Source organism: Malaya genurostris, chromosome 2 (genome assembly GCF_030247185.1).
Source record: "Malaya genurostris strain Urasoe2022 chromosome 2, Malgen_1.1, whole genome shotgun sequence".
NCBI lineage: Eukaryota > Metazoa > Arthropoda > Insecta > Diptera > Culicidae > Malaya > Malaya genurostris.
Window position 1 is genome coordinate 291175221 of NC_080571.1, and position 22346 is coordinate 291197566.

Sequence of the window (22346 nt, forward strand, 5' to 3'; positions counted from 1 at the left end):
GTTGAAACAGAAAGGCCAAATTCCACAAAAGGAATGTAATGCCAAGACTTTGCTTTGCTAATACTATGTACATAAAAATATGGTTTATCTTTCACTGATCATTTGTTTTGAAGACATCATAGCTCTAAAGTATAAGGTTAAGCCACAAATGTTTTTGTCCCCCTAAATTGTGGATCCGGACCACTGTGCAATGCAATTTAATTCGGAAATTTTAAAATTTCCGATCTTCTACCGATTTATTGAGATTCTACGGCAAACCTAAAACAAAATCAAAATTTTAGTAGTTATCAATTGCGTTTGGGTTGTGCATAAAAATTGTTTAGATCTTTTGTGCAATACAAAAATATAATTATTTTTAGAGTTTAGGTATATTTACCAGAATTTTTAAGACTGTCAGTGAAATCCAGGTTTCAGTTTTTTTATAAATTTTCTTCATAATAAATTTCCAACTAAAATAATGAAAAAATATATGTCATATAATTTAAAAGTTTTGTTTTGATTTTGCTTGGCAAAATTTTCCCAATAATAAAAATTCTCTGAATTTGTACCAAATTTCTTGAGATTCTTTAAACGGATATATAATTTTGTTAATCAATACATTGTTTCTGGTAATAATTCCAATATTTTGAAGTAGAAAAATGTACATGTCATCGCTTTAATTTTTGAGTTATATACAAACATATGAAAAAAATGAAAAATTCATATATATTTATAAATTCATCGATTTTTTAAAGTTTTCTTTTGATTGTGCAGAAATGGTAGTTGAGCGAAAATTGTAGCTGGTATCACTAGCAATCGAATGAAAAAAAAGGTCATATGTCTAAAGTTTTCATTATTACTTTGGGTAGACAACCCTATTTTTTTTTCAGTGCATTTTATTTCTGGAAGTAGTACCTTTCCACTGGTGAACAAATTTCGAAAATCGGTTGACTAACAACAATGTTATGACTCGGTAAAGTTGAAGTTCTCAATATTCTATTCGCGATGCAGGTGCCGCATGAATGCAGATAGGGCGTATTTCGAGCTTGAAAAAAAACTTGGAACAGGAAAAATCAGATTTTCATTAGTTTTTTCTGAGCGATCGCCAATAATGACATACTTAAAATAATCTACAAACTTCACAAAATTCTTGGGTGTAAAATTTATCGAAATTGGTCAAGTAACAACTGAGCTATGATAGCTCAAAGTTACCGTTCCAACTTTTTTTGAGGCTTGGTATTAGGAGTGTTAAAATACAATATTTTTGCCTTTCTCTATAGAAAGGTATTAGAATTGCTGGAAAAACCGACTTTCGAACGGAACCTTGGAGACCCATAGTGTTATATACCATTCGACTCAGTTCGACGAGATCGGAAAATGTATGTGTGTGTGTGCACTTTCCGAAGATATTTGAACGCGCTCAATTTTCTCAGAGATGGCTGAACCGATTTTAACAAACTTGGGCTCGTTTGAAAGCTACTGTCGGGCCATTGATCAAGTTTGAAAATCAAATGGTTGTGACTTTTGGTTCCAGATATATGATGGTATAAGTGACGTAACCGACAAAACACATTGATTTTTATTGCTCTTATATATATAATCGTGCCAAAATTTTGGGATCACCTCTATTTTCGTTAAGCTCTAGTGCTCAAAAGTTTAAGCACCTCGATAAAAGCCTTCATGCAAAATTTGACCTAAATCGGACATGCGTGACATGCGGACATGGTTTGATAATTTTCGATCTTGAAAAAGCACCATGAAATTTCCAAAATCGAACATTTTTTTTTGATGCCGAAACTCTTAAAACTGCATAAAACATCGAAATTTAGTGTCATCCCAAAAAAATTTTTTTTGAAAAAATCAACTTTCTGGGACTGGGAGTCCCAAAAAGTCGATATTTTCAAAAAAATTTTTTTTCGAGATGACACTAAATCTTGATGTTTCATGCAATTCTAAGCCTTTTGGCATCAAAAATTTTTTTTCGATTTCGAAAATTTCATGTACTCCCCCCTATGGTGAATTTTCAAGATATATGAAAATTCCACTAAGTGGACTGAGAAGGGTTTTTTTAGATTAGCATCACTGTTTTCATACAAATAGGCAACGCAAATGTCAAACACTAGTTTGGAAAAATGATGCTGATTGTGTGTGACATAAACACTGAAGCATGCTTTTGTGAATTACTCGAATCAATCTGAATCAATTGGTATCAAAATTAGTATCCGAAAATAATTAAAAAGTAATAAAATATAGTAATATAGTAATAGTAATAAAACATAATAAAAGTAATAAAAATAGTAATAAAAATTAATAAAAGAAATATATTTTCATGAGACTGTTATGAAAGAAGAGAAAGGCATTATCACACCACTAGGTGGATTAAGAAGAGTTTTTAAATACTACCTTTGGATATCGAAAATACTGTAAAATACAGTACGGATACGAACATTACTAGAGACGCTACCCAAAATGAAAAATATTGTAGAAAAACAATACGATTTGCTGTTACAAAACCTTCCACAGTTCTGCTTTGACCATTGAAAAATATTTTAATGTATTGTTATACACTATTCAATTAGTTGTGAACATGTTTTTTAAAATAGAATGTATAGAATGTTAAGTATCGTTCTCAAGTCATAACATTTTCTCATACATGTTTTCTTGGAAAACAATCAAATGTACAGTTTGCGTATTGTTTGAAACACCACGTGTACAATAAATTCAATTGTAGAATCGTAGAAACAAAATATTTAATCGTTGGAAATGAGAAAAATCTTGTCAAGATACAATAAAATGTATTGTAAAGACTGTCCCACAATGTATGGACGCAACCAAAAACCACTGCCATTTCGCAATGGATCAGAATCTGTCAATTTTGATGGCTGCATCCTGTTGTTTACACTCTTCTCTAATCACTTGTGCAGTTGTTTATTCGTTTTCATTAGTTTGTTTCGAAATGCGTGGACTTTCAGCAGAACAACGTCGAAAAATTGTGTACAAATGGTGCACAGAACGCGGACTGTCACCGAGAAAGATAGCAAAAATGGAAGGAGTAATTGAAAAAGCCGTGCGAAATGCAATCAGGAAGTTCGGTGAGGATAACACCTTCGAGGATAAACCGAAAACGGGTCGAAAAAAAGGTCCTGCTAACCCTCAGTTGGATAAACGTTTACTGAAGGCGTTCGAACAAAAGAAGGAGGTTTCAGTTCGGGATGTGGCCAAAAAAGTGGGCACTTCGAAGTCAAATGTTCTTCGTGCTAAAGAACGTTTGAATCTTCGAACCTATAGCAAGCAGAAACAACCAAAACGTAGTCCGAAACGACAAGCATCGATCAGGCCGAGGGTTCGAAAGCTGTACAATACGATTCTTGCTGGAAATTTGAACTTCATAATCATGGACGAAGGAACCTTGCCGGGACCACAATATTATACGGTGCGAGAAGGGCAAGTGTTAAACCAGTCCGAGACATCGATAGAAGTCGAAAAATTTGGTAAGAAAGCTATGGTCTGGCAAGCAATTTGTAGCTGCGGTAAGATTTCGAAACCCTTTATCACCACTGCTTCAATGAACAGCGAAATAAACATCAAGGAATGTTTACAAAAACGACTTCTACTCATGATTCGAAGCCACAAGGATCCCGTTATTTTCTGGCCAAATCTTGCTTCTTACCACTACTCGAAATCAACGGTAGAATGGTATACTACCAAAAATGTCACTTTCGTCCCAAAAGACATGTATCCACCAAATTGCCCACAGCTTCGACCAATTGAGGAATTTTGGGCATTAACGAAGGCACATCTTAGGAAACATGTCTCGGCAGCCGAAACCATTCAACAGTTCGAAAAAGATAGGAAAAAAAGTGTCAAAACTTGTCGCCATGAAGTCTGTACGGAATTTAACGAGGAACGTTCGCAAGAAGGGGCGCCAGATAGTCTACAATGGCTAAGTAGCAAGTGTTGAGAATAATATTCTGTTGTTGTAGTCCAATATTATCAGTATATCGAATAAAATTTGAATATCTAACTCTTGTGAATTATTTACAGTGAAATCAAAGTGCGTCCATACTTTCTGGGACAGTCTTTAACTCACAGATCTAATTGTGAATCAATGGTTTATTTTTTTACGGAACGTTCCTGACGGTATTCTAAATCGTTCGGGTAATATGCTTCTCCGGACTATCGGTACAGTTCCGAACCACTAAACTTGCCGCAAAGCTTTCTCGCTACGATCTCGCTTCGTGCAGCGCAAAGTTGCATCGGTTCGTAAACACACCACCACCACTAACCGGGCGGCGTTCGGTTTCCATTTCATTCTGTTCACCCGTTCCGTTCTCTTCCGCGATGCCAACATTCCGCGCATGACGGCATGACGTCACACCGACAAGCTACGTGCCAGTTGCCACCGCAAGCCCGGTTGAAATGTTGTGCCGTGCCTCCACGTGCCCTAGAAAATTTCTTGCACAGTGTAAACCAGCGCGCGTCCACCCCGTGCTGCTCCGTGGCCAGCCACCACCCAAACTCTCTACCAACCCAAGCCCCCATCAGGTATACTTTCGGGGATTGTTGTGTTCACGGTTCGGCATACAGTGGATGTTAACCCCGTCCCAGCGGCAGTGGCTGCTGCCGTCGTCTTCGTCGTCGTCGTTGTCGTTGTTCATCGCCGATGTCCCCTCGTTTCACTGTGTGTGAACCCGAGCTTGAGCATGTTACGTCCGTTGGCTGAGGGTCCTCCCCGTAATTGCCACCGGTGATCCCACCCGCCCGCTTCATCCATGCTGCCTTACTGGGTCCCTGATGAGTGCAGCAGCAAATAGCAAACTGACGACTACTACGACGGCGATAAACGGGAGAAAGAGCAGCAGGCGTTGTGCGGATTTGGTTGCGCGGAAATTTATCATTTTCTGTACCAACAAGCCCCAGCGCCAGTCCTCGAGTACACGTTTATAGTTTTTGGCTGAAAGTCACTGACAGTAGCAGCACCAGCAGCCAGTAGCCAGTAGCTGTGGCATCTGCGAGAGAGATACTTTTCTTTGCGAGTTTGGTGGTACAAGTTGAAAGTGTTGCAATTGCAAGTACAGTGCAGCAGCGGTGCAACGAATCGAAACGACAGCAGAAACCATCCACCGGGTCTGGAGGATAGATCTCTGAACTGCGTACTCCCGATCGAACGTGGATAAGTTACACAGTTGTTTGATTGTTTTTTTGTGAATGTTGAAGATCCTGGAATATAATACTGTTTGGTAAGGATGGATTTTTTCGGTCGCTGATCAATAGGAAGACAGACATTACATATCCGAGCGAGGTGGATCGGAGCGTCACTTCGTTAAAACAGTACAGCAGCAGTGCGTCGGGCAAGAAGTGATTCACGCTGTGCCATTTGCCAGGCAATCCGGGAATGGGCAAACGACAAACGGCAAACGGTGGGTCGGTTGGACGCGACGCGGCTAACACACAGCAATCTCAAATTTATAAGAAAAGCCTAGGTCAATAATGTCTATAGTGATGTGTTTTTTTGATACATGAGATAGTCGCTTAGTTAGTTGATTATTATTTGCCTGTCGTCATATTATCTGCACTGTTGGCACTTCGCATTCGAGTGTATGTGGTGGATGTTTTTACTAATGGTTTGAAAGGGAAAAAAAATTGTTACAATTGCAAGATAAGGAATCAGCGTAATCAGCGAAAGTGAATGAACAGGCCAAGGCGAAGCATTAAAAATAACTCTATTTTGGCGATCATCTCATCTATGACCAACGTCGCGGTCTCAAGTGAGTGTTAGTTTCGAGACGGTTGCAAATATTTTTTTGTTTCTTCTGTGCTGACCGTGTGTGTTTTAGAGGTGTTTTTCGGTTTTTGCTACATCGGTTGTAAGTTAATACTAGCGCAAACAAGCGGCAATTGCTCGCTCTTGCGGTGTTTTGGCATTCTCAAGGAAACGGACAACATTTTGCCGTGCGAAACACCCATACAATAATTCGCGAATGTTATCTCATTTGAGTTGAAGGTAAGTTTTTTTTCCTACTTTCTTACAAAACCAAAATTTTCCTAACTTATCAAAATTATGTCAATGCCAAACGTCGAAAAATTCAGTTCAATAACGAACACGCCATTTCGGCAACCTTCGCCGAATATTCGCTGCCCATCGAAGGAGATGCTTCCATATATTTTTTTTCACAGTTCAGTATTCGATAGGCGCACACGGCACGGATGGGGCACCCCTCGGTTAACCTTGAATATCGTTTGTCCAAGAACCAAGAGAATAATACTACACGCCTGGGAAGAGGAGAGAATCGATTTTTTTTTGTTGCGACTCCATCCACACACGCACACAAAATGTCGGAGCGGAGTTCGAGTGCGCCAACGCTGCGCCATCTGGAAGCGTGATGGTGATGGGATATGGGGTCGCTCTATGGTCCTTCCAGGAACGGGGATTCGAATCGAACAAAGAGAATCCACCGGTCGCGAAAGTCGGTGTCGTCTTGATATTGACGCGTCGATTTTCTTTTACTGCCTTTGTTACAATCAGCATCCCTCGTGCCCAGCGGGTTCTGTTCTATTGGCGGTTGGTGTGTTCACTGAGAACGTTTCAGGAATGTTTGATAAAAACCAAACTATAAATAGTTTATTGTAATCGATTAAAATTTATTTCAACTTTTTAACACTTTTATAATCCATATTCGTTTTAGTATTTAACACACCTCTTAAGTTTGACTATCTAAGAACTACACATTTTTTGCAAAAATAAATAAGCCTCAAAATAGGCTTCCCATTCAGCAATTACTTCTTCAGTTGAGTTGAATTTCTTACTGGCGAGCAATTTTTAGATATCAGCGAATGCCCAGTAGTCACTGTGGGCCAGATCTGGTTTATACGGTGGTTGAGGAAGTAATTCGAAGTGTAATTTGTTCAATTTATCCATCGTTATCATCGACTTGTGAATTGATGAAATGTCTTGACGAAACAGTGGTTTTTTCTTCGACATCTGAGGTTGCTTTTCTTTTATTTTTGCATGTAAACAATCCAACAACGCTATATAGTAATCGCTATGCATAGGTTATTCTTTTCCAAGTTAGTCGATGTATATTATACCATGAGCATTCCAACATACTGCAGCCACAATCTTCCTAGCCAAGGTTGTACCTTTAGACGCTTCAGACGTCAGAGTCCACTCAGATGATGATCGTTTCAATTCCAAAGTGAGGTAATGGATCAATGTTTCATCCATTGTCACATATTGATGCTACAAATCTGATTTACTTGTAAACCTAGCCAAACACTGCTCCGAATCATAAAAGCGTTGTTGTTTTAGATCGATTGTGAGTAAACCCACTTTGAATAGAGCTTCCTCATGGTCAAATGTTTATACATAATTCTAATATCTTCACGGACTCAGCTATCTCACACAATTTCAATTTACAATTAAATATAATCAATTCAATGAATAAACTTTTTCATGTTTTCCGGAGTAACCACCTCAATCAAACCACCAGAACGTTTACCGTGGTGTCTTTATGACTTTTATATTCGGCAAACCAATAACAAATGGCTATTTTCGATGAAACAGAATCCTTTGAAGTCATTGTTGAGCTTGCACAGTACTTTACAAACAGTTGTGCGAAATCGATTGATCACTATATAGAAATCTAATCGCACTAACGTCAGTGTTGTGTTTAACAAACTAGTTTGAAACAAAAATATTGTATTGCAATTTGTATAGTTTGCTAATTTTTTTACTGAGTTTTCTAATTATAGAAAACAATATTCAAACAACGTGCAATGTTTTTACACTGTATATTTGTTAAAGAGTGCCAAATCGAATACCTGCAACTTATTTTTGGACACTAATTTGTATGCAATTAACTGTTACAACGATTTGAAAAAAGAGCAACCAAAAAACACATTCGCACTTTCCAACAGTTAGTCTTGAGTCGAATTGGTCTCTCCATCCTTGCAAAACAAAAGGTTTGTCATACTGATGATGTGTGCAAAGTTTTATCAAATACATTATATGCCGATATGAATCGCTTTGACGAATCTCATACAATTCGAAAAAAACATAACAGTAACTCACTCTCGAGATAAAAAATGTTACTATTTTGAAAATGTTCGCAAAATTGCTCTCAAAGTGAACAGTAAACTGATGTATGTGATGTACGTGTACTGTCGGGCAGCGGTTTACAGAAAAAAACATGTTTCCATGTGTTTTGTTTATACATGCAAATCACTTTAGTCCAGGACTCGGGGAGGTGTTCGAATTCGGATGACCCATTTAGTATACAGAGTAAATCGTGACCCGAGCCCCGCCTAAATGACATGTTTGCATCAAATGGATTCAAATGTTACAGAAAGACTTGCGATCCCTTGCAATTGGTAAGCAATCGACGCATATTTAAATTATGTTGTTCAGTTTTGTATAAATAATGAACATATTCGGATCACACCAATGCTCCAGTTTGCCTCGTATACCTGTTACTTACCAATCATATCCAAACCTTCACTCTTCTGAACCAGCCAATTACACCCTTGGAACATAGTATGAAACTGCACACTTCTGAATATTTTTTCTATAGACGCTCCTGCATAAAACACTAGTAATAAGAATAGAGTTATTATTTATACACAAAAAATATTCTTACTTATAAGACGTATTTTACTTTATGCGTCAAATGATTTAAGTATAATTTGCAAAATGCTAATTTAACAAGCAGACGGTTTTCATAAAAACAAGTTGAGTCACATTAGGGTTTGAATACACTTCAGCAATAGGACGTCAAGTCAAAATACTTGACCTATTCGAAGGATTTGCAATAATTTTTGCGTTTCAAATGAATTATTACACACAAACTAATTCGCACCCTCTCATTCTGCTACTAACGCCGAAAGTGGTAGCATCCAGTCGACGCCGTTCTAATAGCTAATCTTCTTATAACCAAATGTAATCATAGACACACGGGCAGACATGAGGTAGGAACTTGTGAGCACCTAGGTATATCACCTTTTGGCGACCCTTACCGTGCACAGTAAATTGATACGTCAAAAATCATTCAGCAAGATGTCTAAATAGAGATGTAAGCATTTCTTAAATGAAGTGTGTTATTTTTTCAAAAAAAAAAAAAAAAAACAATGAATATCGAGTACCAAGAATGCAAGTCAAAACAACAAACCGTGACATAATCCGTTGTAGAATGTCTGCATTTATTGTACATGAAAGGAATGAAGTTTGGTCGAATGTAAATTGCATCACCAGAAAATATTCGGCAAAATTTACCCACTCAATCGATCATCTCTAAACTTTCAGGAAATCAAATCAAAAATGTTATTTAATTTTTTCAATATTTGTTTTATTCAATTTCAATATCATATCCAAATGCACGAACCTTAACACTGTTCATAAGGTATTGTACAAGTTGAGTCTAAAAAGCAGCAAATACTCGCAGAATGCATGGGGAAATACATGAAACATCTCCTTTTTTAAATATTCCTAAAAATTGTACTTTGAAATGTGCGCTACGCTCGATTGTGAAAAACATGAAAATATACATTTTAAATTACGCGAAGTCATAGGTATCTGAACTATAGATGGGCAATTCGTTCGCCAACGGTTCAAAAGAACTAGTTCTCGTGAAAGAATGAATGAGCAATAGTTTTTTTTCGAGTTCAAAATAATGGGACCTTTTTTTGTCTTCACATAACTCGAGAAAGGTAGTTCTGTAATAAGAAAGCTTCATCATGAAAGATCAGTTCAAATTCATGGGACCTTTGTCCTTTTTGCTCGTTTAATCTTACCAAACCAAGTCTTTGCACAAACAAACCAACTATGAAAAGAACAAATGTACGAACGACTCTTGAGAACTAGTTATTTCAAAAGAACTCTGCATCACTGAACGGTTCTTTAAAATGAACTGTTTTGCCCATCTCTAATTTAAACATTGCTATATAATAATCTTTAACAACGGGTCAAAACTCATCACAACAACTGGGCAAAACGCTCATCAACAACAGGGTAAAATGCACCTTCATAAAAATCAGTCTTTTCGTGGAAAAAATACTTTCCGGTTGTTGGTTTGTTTACTATTATTCATTACAGTGATAACTTATGATTAAATTTTGTAAGCGAAACCTCACACAATTCGAGTCATTTTGCCCCCATTAACATGAGACGATATGTTTGACGAATGTTTAATTGAACACATATTAGTTAAATTTTCAAGCAATGTGAATCAATTGTCAACGTGGAGCAAGGCGAATGAAGCAGTAATATGAAATAGTTATAGTGATTTTAGTGGCTAAATCGGGGTTTGAAGGCGACGTCCTTACAAATGAGATGAAATAGGGAGCCCTTACCCTAGTTATCAAAAGCCTATGAACTAACAATCACACACGGAAAGACCGAAATTAGCATTTTGGCGAAAAAATTAGTTGATTTTCTGATTTTAGTTAGTTATTTTTTGAGACAACTAAAAAAATCTTACTTTTGCTGATTTAGATTTTTTAATTCTAATTCCCTTAATAATAATAAAATATTTGTTGAAATAGCTATTTTTTTAGTTGAATTCACCAATTGAACGTGCTGTCATTTCTTAGCTAAGGCACACTTCATTCCCATTCATCTAATTTTTTAGTGGAATTAGAGAAATAAAACGTTGTTTTCAACCAACATGAATGATCGAATTGGTTTCTGCAATTTGCAGCTATATGGCGCTCTGTCACCGAAAAAACGTTAGCGCCGTAATGACTACTAGCCACTAGATGGCACACTACTACCGAAAAAAATTTCAGTCGCGATTGTATTTTCTATATTGGCAGGTATAAATACGATGTTGTATTGGATAATGGTATAAATACGATGGAGAAAAAGACATAAACGAAACATGAACTTCTTTTTGAAATTTTTCTTCTAAATCGCTGTTTTCTTCATTCGATTTCGCGAAATCGACTCTCTCACTGGAAACTTTGAGCACTCGGAAAACAAAAACCTAATACAAGTAGTATACCGGACGGCGTAGCCCGGAAGGTTGGAAGATACAAAAAACATCATTTGACATAAACAATTAGAGTGCAACATTCGAAACATACTTCACTGTTCCGCGTAAAAACATTATTACGCACAATCGTTTCAAATGCGCACAAATTCTCAATAAATGCACTTTTCACTAAGAGTTTACGTCATTTTTACAACTCGGTTTAGAAATTTATATCGATATATCGTAACACATGCGAAAAACGTCAAAACAATTCGCAAGCAGTTTCAACAAGACTGTCCTTTTTAGCTTTTTAATGGTTCGTTTTGCTTTAACACTTCTCATGAGATTTTGGCTAATAAACTTGTTAATAATACCCATTTCATTTTTTTTCTTTGTGCTATCCTTCAGTAATGGCGGTGATGGATAAATAATAACAAATTTTCTGATTTTAAAAACAAAATTAGTTGTCAATGAGAATTTCGTGTTGGATTGAAATATTGTTGGTTTGTGTCCAGGATATTCGTCAACTAAACACATTCTCTAAAAATAAGAGTTTTTTTCAGCAAAGTAAATTCTCAATTTTAACTAATTTTATAGTTATTTTTAAAATTTTGTTGTTAAAATCAACTAATTCAAAAACAGTAATACGAATTAGGCGTAGAGCTAATTTCGGGCGTTCCGTGCATAAAATTCGAAGATAAGGTAACCCATTTTTTTTTCAATCCACGCTCGGAATACAGGAACGAAAAAACCCTGTTTGCAGGAGAAGCTCTTCTTGAATAATTATGAAAAACAACAGACACACTCAATCGATTTTCATCAGTATATCGTGATTATTACTCTTTTCGAGTTCACATAAAGGACATAGTATGAACATGAAGTAATTTTCCTCATCAGTCGAGGGCAATAATTAACATTTTTTAAAGGTGCGATATTTTCTGGGCCTTATCTAGAGTGTAACCTTGATTAAACAATCAATCCGTGCTCGTAATTTATGGACGCCGTCCGGATCCTCATACCAGGCACTAACATACACCAACACATCCGCAAAAGTATCACTCAGGCTTTGATTCCGTCTAGCTTGTGCCGTTCCTGCGGCTTCCCGATTTTGTCAAAACTGTACTTCCGTTGGCGGTACTGACGTTGGTATTTGTTTCAACAGAATCATCAGCAGCATCATCATCGTCATCATCAGGCCTGAGAATCAGGTCTAAATGCAAGCAGCAGATCGCTCTGGCTTCGTCATCACCACCAGCGCGCCGTCATCACCGTTCCTCGGTCTGTCGAATTGTCGTGACCTATCTCTCTGCGAAAAAATGAGAGCTATGCTTCCTTATCCGGTTGGTTTCCTGCCGATTGATGGTGGCGCTGGTGTGGGCCGTATTTTTGGTCAATTTTAATCCTAGGCCCATCTCGGTGGGAGTTTATCACGGCACCATACATCGGCATCATCGGAAGAGGTGCATTCAGTTTGCAAACTGCACTCGCGTTGAAGTCCCCTTGGAGTGGGATAGTTGGAAAATGCAACCACAAAAAAAGTGCAGTACTGCGTTTGCGTTGCACCGATGCTCGCGTCCGCTCATTCCCATCATTCCTCATTCCTGGTGCATTTAAAGTCCTAGTACAGAAAGGCTAGTGGCTACCGGGCGCAACTGCGAATTTACCACACTCCGGAGTTCGTGGGGTGGGGCTTGATGGCGTTTTGCATGTGATATATGCCACTTGAAGTATGTTTAAATTGGAGCTTGTTAGCTTTATTAGGTATATAGACCGTGTCGAGCGGATCGAAAAATAGTAGAGCTTAACGCTAGAGTTTTTGGATGTTCCAAAAAAATACTGGAAAATTGCGGTTTTTTTTCTGCACCAATCTGCAAAATCACGCCGTCACATTTTTTCTTTAAACGTTGAAGGCTGTCAACTGGACCGGTCAAATAAAACAACTTTCATTTTTCCCGTTAAATGCTGCTGTTCAACCTATTAAGAATGCACTTTAAGGCTACTATCAACGTATAAAAGTGAATGTTGCCAGCTAACATGCTATTGCTATGGCAGTAAACTCGATGATGATGGCAGCCTCCGTTGTACTGACTGATAGGATGGGGTATTTTTCACAAGTTTGGAATTCATTCAACCGGCTTCTGAAAGTAGCCACTTTCAAGGCTAACGCAGTAAAGCCCCCAGATTACTGTGAGGTGGTGGGTGAAGTAAAATTTCATATTTAAATTCAGATTGAGCAAAAAAAAAACTTTCAGGGTTTGATTATCCAAAATAAACGGCATTAGCATATTTTGGTTGACGTTCCTTGAATCAACGATCAATTCAAGACGCAATGCAATTTTTTTTTGTTCGATTTCAGAACCTCGTTATATTCTGTACGAAGAATCAGGCAGAACGGAACCCATGAAACCCCTCGAAACGTTATCGTCGATGCCCAAAGATAGTTAGATTATGCTGAAACAACTTTCCACTTCAGGCGGTTGTGCAAAATTTGGCAGCTCACAATTTTTCATATTGTGTGTGGTTGTGGTCGGTGCGTTGGGGAAGAAGGCATCGGAAAAAAAAATTTTTTTTGCTGCTTGTGTCGGTTGATGTGTGTTTTTCCTTGCATGTGCGCTGCTTCAAATTCCTGTCTGTTTTGCTGGTTGGCTGGCTGGCTTGCTTTGCTTGCATGCCTGCTGACTTTGGTATAATTATACCTCATTCAAGTTTAGAGGTCATCCAAAAGTCAGGCCATTGCGAGACGGGTGTTTTATATTATTTATTTATTTATTTTTTGTTTCGGGTAGATTGTGAAAAGGCGTGTTTCGTTTACTTCTCATTCGTTGCCGAATGTGGTTGTTGTGATGGTCATGTTTTTTTTTTGCAAACTGCTAACGCTGCATGTGAAGTCGTGAATCACGTCGATGGCGATCCAGAATTAGACGGAGCTAAGATAATGATCGCGGGTTTGGGACGTGGCATCAATAGTAGTGACTCACAATCGATTCTTGACTTTGTTATTCTCTTTCAGCTTGGTTGACAATTTTTCGTCTTCAAAAAACTTAACCATTTCTGAACCGTTTCAACCACTCAATCGATGCGTTGATTAACCAATTTATCCCACTCGATAAATTTTCAGGAGAAAAGCATGGACCTTCTGCACATTGAGGGTACACTCTATGAGACACTAGCATTTGTCATTTTTCCTCTGTTTTATTGTACGGAAACAAAAAACGGCTCGAATCATCCCACATCTGTTTAGGTTTACTCGTTTCTTCCAGATAACTCAAAACTAGATTGGTAGGGCTTTGTTTAATCCGAACGAACGGTAGCGAGGTTGCACCGGAAAGATTTATCCGTTGGTAACAGATGCAAAGTTTTAGAATAATGTTTGATTTGGCGGAATGGTCTCAACTCTATCTCGATACTACACCATCGCACAGTGGCGCAAAACTGTAATTTCATGCCTTGAATTATTTGGCGGACTTATCGTAAACTTTTCCTTGTTGGTGCCCACACGGAACGACCGAAATTAGCTCTGCGCCTAATTCGTATTACTGTTTTTGAATTAGTTGATTTTAACAACAAAATTTTAAAAATAACTGTAAAATTAGTTAAAATTGAGAATTTACTTTGCTGAAAAAATCTCTTATTTTTAGAGAATGTGTTTAGTTGGCGAATATTCTGGACACAAACCAGCAATATTTCAATCCAACACGAAATTCTCGTTGACAACTAATTTCGTTATTAAAATCAGAAAATTTGTTTCTATTTATCTTTCACCGTCATTACTGAAGGACAGCACAAAGAAAACAAAATTGAAATTGGTTTTATTAACAAGTTTATTAGCCAAAAACTCATGAGAAGTATCAAAGCAAAAAAATCCATTAAAATGCTAAAAGGGACAGTCTTGTTGAAACTGCTTGCAAATTGTTTAGATGTTTTTCGCATGTGTTACGATATATCCACATATAAATTTCTAAACCGATATGTAAAAATAACGTAAACTGTTAGTGGAAAGTGTATTTATTCAGAATTTGTGCGCATTTGAAGCGATTGTGAGTAATAATGTTTTTACGCGGAACAGTGAAGTGAGTTTCGAATGTTGCACTCTAATTGTACACGTCAAATGATGTTTTTTTGTATCTTCTAACATTCTGGGCTACGCCGTCCGGTGTACTACTTGTATTAAGTTTTTGTTTTCCGAGTGCTCAAAGTCGATTTCACGAAGTCGAATGATGAAAACAGCGATTTAGAAGTAAAATATTCAAAAATAAGTTTCGCTTATGTCTCTTTCTCCAATACAACATCGTATTTATACCTGCCCATATATAAAAGAAAACCGTGACGAAATTTTTTTCGATAGTAGTGTGCCATCTAGTGGCTAGTAGTCATTACGGTGTTAACGTTTTTTCGGTGACAGAGCGCCATATAGCTGCGAATTGCAGAAACCAATTCAATCATTTATTTTGGTTGAAAACAACGTTTTAATTATCTAATTCAACTAAAAAATTAGTTGAATGGATATGAAGTGTGCCTTAGCTAAGAAATGACAGCACGTTTAATTGGTGAATTCAACTAAAAAAATAGCCATTTCAACAAATATTTTATTATTATTAAGGGAACTAGAATTAGAAAATCTAAATTAGCAAAAGTAAGATTTTTTTAGTTGTCTCAAAAAATAACTAGCTAAAACCAGAAAATCAACTAATTTTTTCGCCAACATGCTGATTTCGGTCTTTCCGTGCAAGGATTTCGTTTCGGGAAAGGCCGGTCGACTTTACCAATTCCGGAAGCACCGAAAACAGTGATCGAAAACGTCGGAATGGAGCTCACACAGATTTCTCAGATATTACTGGGTCTATTTCACGAATTTCTGGTTCCAGAAATACAGTATTTTGAGTGCTCAAAATCTCTCTCTGGTAATGTTTCTTCATTGAACAATGATACATGGTTATGTTTCTTCATTGACTTTCATTAGAGTTGAATAGGTACTCTTTTTTATACAGAGTCGGTAAGTTTATGAAGGCACAGCAATTCTCGTAACGTGGCAATTGAAAACGATTCAGTCAAGACCGACGTGAACATGAACCCAAATCATGCTTATCATGCCTTTTCTGCCACACATGATTAAAACCATTTAAATGTCCATTTAAAGACTGTTCCAGAAAGTATGGACGCACTTTGATTTCGCTGTAAATAATTCCCAAGTGTTAGATATTCAAATTTTATTCGATATACTGATAATATTAGACTAACACAACAGAATATTATTCTCAACATTTGCTACTTAGCCATTGTAGACTAGCTGACACACCTTCTTGCGAACGTTCCTCATTAAATTCCGTACAGACTTCTTGGCAACAAGTTTTGACACTTTTTTCCAATCTTTTTCGAACTGTTGAATGGTTTCGGGTGCCGAGATGGGCCTTCGTTAATGCCCAAAATTCCTCAATTGGTCGAAGTTGTGGGCAATTTGGAGGATTCATGTCTTTTGGGACGATATTTTTGGTTGTATACCATTCTACCGTTAATTTCGAGTAGTGGCAAGATCTGGCCAGAAGACAACAGGATCCTTGTGGCTTCGAATCATGGGTAGAAGTCGTTTTTGTAAACATTCCTTGATGTATAATTCGCTGTTCATGGAAGCAGTGATGATGAATGGTTTCGAAATCTTACCGCAGCTACAAATTGCTTGCCAGACCATAGCTTTCTCACCAAATTTTTCGACTTCAATCGATGTCTCGGACTGGTTTAACACTTGCCCTTCTCGCACCGTATAATATTGTGGTCCCGGCAAGGATTTGTAATCGAGTTTCACGTAGGTTTCGTCGTCCATGATTAGGCAGGTCAAATTTCCAGCAAGAATCGTATTGTACAGCTTTCGAACCCTCGGCCCGATCGACTATGTTTTAATTGTTTCTGCTTCTTATAGGTTCGAAGATTCAAACGTTCTTTAGCACGAAGAACATTTCACTTCGAAGTGCCCAGTTTTTTGGCCACATCCTGAACTGAAACCTCCTTCTTTTGCTCGAACGCCTTCAGTATACGTTTATCAAACTGAGGGTCAGCACGACCTTTTTTCGACCCATTTTCGGTTTATCCTCAAAGGTGTTATCCTCACCGAACTTCCAGATTGCATTTCGCACGGCTTTTTCACTTACTCCTTCTATTTTTGCTATCTTTCTCGGTGACAGTCCGCGTTCTGTGCACCATTTGTACACAATTTTTCGACGTTGTTCTGCTGAAAGTCCACGCATTTCGAAACAAACTAATGAAAACGAATAAACAACTGCACAAGTGGTTAGAAGAGAGTGTAAACAACAGGACGCAGCCATAAAAATTAACAGATTCTGAAACATTGCGAAATGGCAGCGGTTTTTGGTTGCGTCCATACATTCTGAGACAGTCTTTATGCAGAGGTTGGAAATCAACCCCTGGTGGACTGAGTTAAAGGCATCGACTTGCGCATCACGCTATACCCGTCTTCAGTATCTTCAGATGTTGAATTCTTTAAGATTGAGGTTGGAATAATACCTATAAATAACACAAGGAATTTTTCCAACGTTCTTATACAAATATATAATCGAATAATTTCGATAAATTTGTTTCAAAATTTGTAATGTGTTATTTGACTCTTCTAGCATTATTTTTAGCGAAAGGCCTTAGCGAAAATTTCTTAAAAATTTCCTGAAACGGTTTGATCGATTGATTTGTTATCTTCTGTAATGTTTCAAGCAATTATTGGAACTATGTGGAATATTCATACATACTGTAGAAAAATGTTGTTTCTATTTTGTTTTGAAAATTTAATTATTTTGACGTGAATACGTCTTACTTTACTATGAGGCAACTTTTCAAAATTTTGCCTCTGGACGAGTGATGAGTTTTTAATAATGAATATCTCTTGTTGTACCTAACGTAGCAACATAAGTTTTGCTACATGTCATCGGAAATATGATAATTAATTTATGATAAAATTGTCAGTTGTATGACACATCCACAAATAATTGAAAATTGAAGTTTCCTGAAATATATGGTATTAACGAGTATCAAAGAGGAACAATGATGCCGGGTGTGGAAAAAATTACGGCAGGATTTATTTGGTGCACCGTTCGCGCACTGTGTGTTTCGCATCCAACAATGGCTACTATATCAGCATTTAGCTGCTTGCCGTTACCATTTGAGCAAAATACCGAGCAAATTTGAGCATTTGTGCAAAATACCGAGCAAAGGCTATAGCAGGATAACCATATGAAATCTGCCCCCAAAGGGAATTCATATTGTTATACCACATTCGAAAGGTCATAGACTGGAAACAATTTTCTCAAAGTTTCAACCCTTTAACTGCCATATTGACGGAGCTAGGGTGGTTCTATTGATTTTTATTTTATTTGATTTTTGAAGAAACTGCTTCTCCGAAAAATTTGAAAAAAATCAGGCATGTTTAAGGCATTATGGGGATGCTTCACAATTTTTTTCAAAATTTTTGAAGATGTATTTCTTTTATTAAAAAATACTAGAAAATTTTGAAACATATTTTTTCCCTCTTCCAATTTTTGCACCACCCTGGATTTTTTAGTGATAAATAAAGAATTTTTGGACATGTTAAAATGGTATGTTTTCATATTTTTTAAAAATGTGGACGACCAAAATATTTAATTTTTTCTAAAAAATCAACAACAGTCGACCATGCGTTCCCATCATATTCTGAGAAAAGGAAACGCATGGTGCTTTATCTTAGCAGTTTCTAGTAGTAGTCGACCATGCGTTCCCATAAAGTTCTCTTAAAACGGAAACGCATGGTGCTTTGTTCTAGTAGTTTATGATGCAACTCAAGCGCAGAGCTTAGAAATCAAAGTAACGAAAAGAAGGAAATGAGTATCAACCTTTGCATAATACATACACGATCATACTTCGGGTACAACCTAGAAAGCTACAAAGCGAGAACTTACTGGTATGTGGTTTATATATGAATGGTAGTAATATATGAACGTTGCGAGTATCACACATATGCAGTTCGGTTACGGCAGTCAAGAACTAGAGCGAGTGTCAGTTTTTTACGTGTTGCTGATGGATGTAAAGAAAGAATAATGAAAGAAAGAATGAAAATTTCATTACAGTGTCAAAAGTTATCATAAAGATATGTTATCGAGGGATGTGAACAGTTTTCTGGAAAAATGTATAATAAAGATAAAGTTGGAGTTTTGTGTTTGAAAACTTCAATCGAATATCTTTATGATGGTTTTCATGGTTTGTAGACTGAGAGCGCTGTATATTTTTTTTATTTATTCGAAAATTTAAAACAACAACAGATATAAAAAATAGTGATGCGTTATTTTTCATTTTTGAGTTATAACTTTTGCATAATTTCAAATCAAGCATTTATCGACCATGTCTATTAAAAAACTTGATTCGCTGAATCGATCTCTTTAATTTTTGGGTATATTGTGTAGAAAGCTCCATATTTTCCAGAAAATATCTGAGAATTCATAATTAACTCAGTAAGTGATTTTCATTCTCAGAGGAACGCTTCCAGGTTTTTACAGGTTTAATAATTTTGTTCAAATTGCGAACGGGAAGTTCTAACAAGATAATATTATCAATCCGAGAACGAGAGCAACAAGTATCGGAATATCGTAGCTCTGGAATAGAAGCTTTTGAAAAGGATGTTCTGCCAAGTAATTTCGGATTTAAAGCTTTATCACGAGATGACCCAATTGAGACACACAGATCACAAACAAGCTATTCAGGCCGGTAATAAGTCTCATTTTTAAAAGCTTACAAGTACTATATCGAGTACACTACAAATTCGACTGGATATTTGGGAATCCAGCGCCGTTGCTGTGAATGCGTTTTTGGCAATAGAACTGTTGGTTGCTGTTCACACGAGGCCGCCATTATTCACTACCTTTCCTTATGCTCGGTTTTTATCCAGAATTGTGAGACCGGCGAAAATATTGTCAGAAATGCTTAAATCAGAACAGCTACCAAATGACGATGATAATTCTATAGAATGAACGAAAAGAATCAGAAAGAAAATGTGTGCATTGAAACAGCAATGTATTTTTATAACATTTTTATCCCATTTCCTATTTAAATGAAAAATACAGTCAATAATTTACAGAAATTTTTTAGTGACCTTTCTTACATGAAACTTCTTAATCATTTCATAAAGACAATTGAAGTTTCAATTTAATAATTGACCCTTTTGAGTCTTAGTTCTGACTCCTACTGCGTCCATTAGTTCATCCAATAGCAAAATTTTATTAAAAATGATGTGCCGATAAAAAAAATCTCCAAGTGGGTTATGAAATCAACCACAAAATGTATAAAAATTTCAGCTTATTTTAAAATTTGTAGCAGTTCATCGTTCATATGCTTTATTAAACTCAAATTGATGTGACTATATTAGTATTATATTATGATAAGAATTCTATGTAAAAGTGATGCTACGGCGAAGAACAACTTATGTAAATTGCCTTAAGAAATAAACGTATTTATGGAAAAACAATTCTAAGAAATCAATTCCAACCTTCATCAGTGGCCACTTTTGTTTGACACCAATATAAAAAAGAAAAAATTATATTCACTGCTGTTTCAACTCGCTATGTATTTAGTGAAATGTACAGAGCTGGCAAAAAGAAAACCGCGTTGTACGAGACCCAACAGTGCAAATCGATTTGACCTTTTCATGAAACACTATCGAATCATCGAATTATATACAGTCACTCGCTCTAGTTCTTGACTGCCGTAACCGAACTGCATATGTGTGATACTCGCAACGTTCATATATTACTACCATTCATATATAAACCACATACCAGTAAGTTCTTGCTTTGTAGCTTTCTAGGTTGTACCCGAAGTATGATCGTGTATGTATTATGCAAAGGTTGATACTCATTTCCTTCTTTTCGTTACTTTGATTTCTAAGCCCTGCGCTTGAGTTGCATCATAAACTACTAGAACAAAGCACCATGCGTTTCCCTTTTAAGAGAACTTTATGGGAACGCATGGTCGACTACTACTAGAAACTGCTAAGATAAAGCACCATGCGTTTCCTTTTCTCAGAATATGATGGGAACGCATGGTCGACTGTTGTTGATTTTTTAGAAAAAATTAAATATTTTGGTCGTCCACATTTTTAAAAAATATGAAAACATACCATTTTAACATGTCCAAAAATTCTTTATTTATCACTAAAAAATCCAGGGTGGTGCAAAAATTGGAAGAGGGAAAAAATATGTTTCAAAATTTTCTAGTATTTTTTAATAAAAGAAATACATCTTCAAAAATTTTGAAAAAAATTGTGAAGCATCCCCATAATGCCTTAAACATGCCTGATTTTTTTCAAATTTTTCGGAGAAGCAGTTTCTTCAAAAATCAAATAAAATAAAAATCAATAGAACCACCCTAGCTCCGTCAATATGGCAGTTAAAGGGTTGAAACTTTGAGAAAATTGTTTCCAGTCTATGACCTTTCGAATGTGGTATAACAATATGAATTCCCTTTGGGGGCAGATTTCATATGGTTATCCTGCTATAGCCTTTGTCCTTTTAAGGACTGGCTGTAAATGTATATAAGAATTATTCAACTGTTGAAATCTGCAAATGGAAAGAGAAAACAATTAGTTCGGTGAACCGTTCGCAGTGCGAACTTTGCACCAAACTAGTGCAAATAAAACCATCATTCAAGAACAATTGGATTAAGTTCATTTTGGTGACTTCAGACTATGCGAGTCGTGTAGGATGTTTTGAAGTTCGTTACCGGTTATGTCTCTATTATTACTCAGTCACCTGTTTATATTTTGATATGTTATAACTAATGAAGTTTATTGCACAACAGATCGAGATAAAAATCGAATTGATAAAAAAGTTTTCATTTTTCAAAACCATCAAGTTTTTGGGAAATTTTCAAATGTGTTTTTTAAATGACCCAGATATAGAAACGAAAAATTTCTAATATATAAAATCATAATACCAAGCTGAAGCTTGATGAACACTATTCGGATTTAGATTGTTCAAAGAACACAATAATATTTTTCACTTAATCCAGTTTCTGTGGATACAAAAGGAGTTACACAGATAAAAATATTTTATGAATTTACATCTATTTTAATGCTCATATTTGGAGCAGGAAATTAAGCATACCTTATAATAAAAAAAAACCGGAATTTTCATTTTAAAATTCCCGTGCTTGTCCAATCGGTAAACCTTTATTCTCTCAACATTGGCAACACTTTTATACACATTCTGTCATTTTGACGCATATCGTACGATTAGTTTTTGTTTGGCGTCTAAACAAAGAAATTGAAAAATTTTCGTGTGGCGATTTTTATAATGGATGAAAATTCAGAACAACGTGCGTGCATCAAATTTTGTGTTCCAAAGGGATTTAAGTGTTCCGAAACGTTGAAAATGTTAG

At 36.5% G+C, this 22346-nt stretch overlaps 1 protein-coding gene across 1 annotated transcript in view; it reads left to right on the top strand.

The window, feature by feature from the left end:
* Positions 1–4830: 4830 nt before the first annotated feature.
* Positions 4831–22346, top strand: part of LOC131430569 (Krueppel homolog 1) — an 86827-nt gene continuing 69311 nt past the window's right edge. The window contains exon 1 of the mRNA XM_058595639.1: positions 4831–5983. The gene's annotated coding sequence lies outside the window, so the exon portion shown is untranslated. The remainder of the gene's footprint in view (positions 5984–22346) is intronic.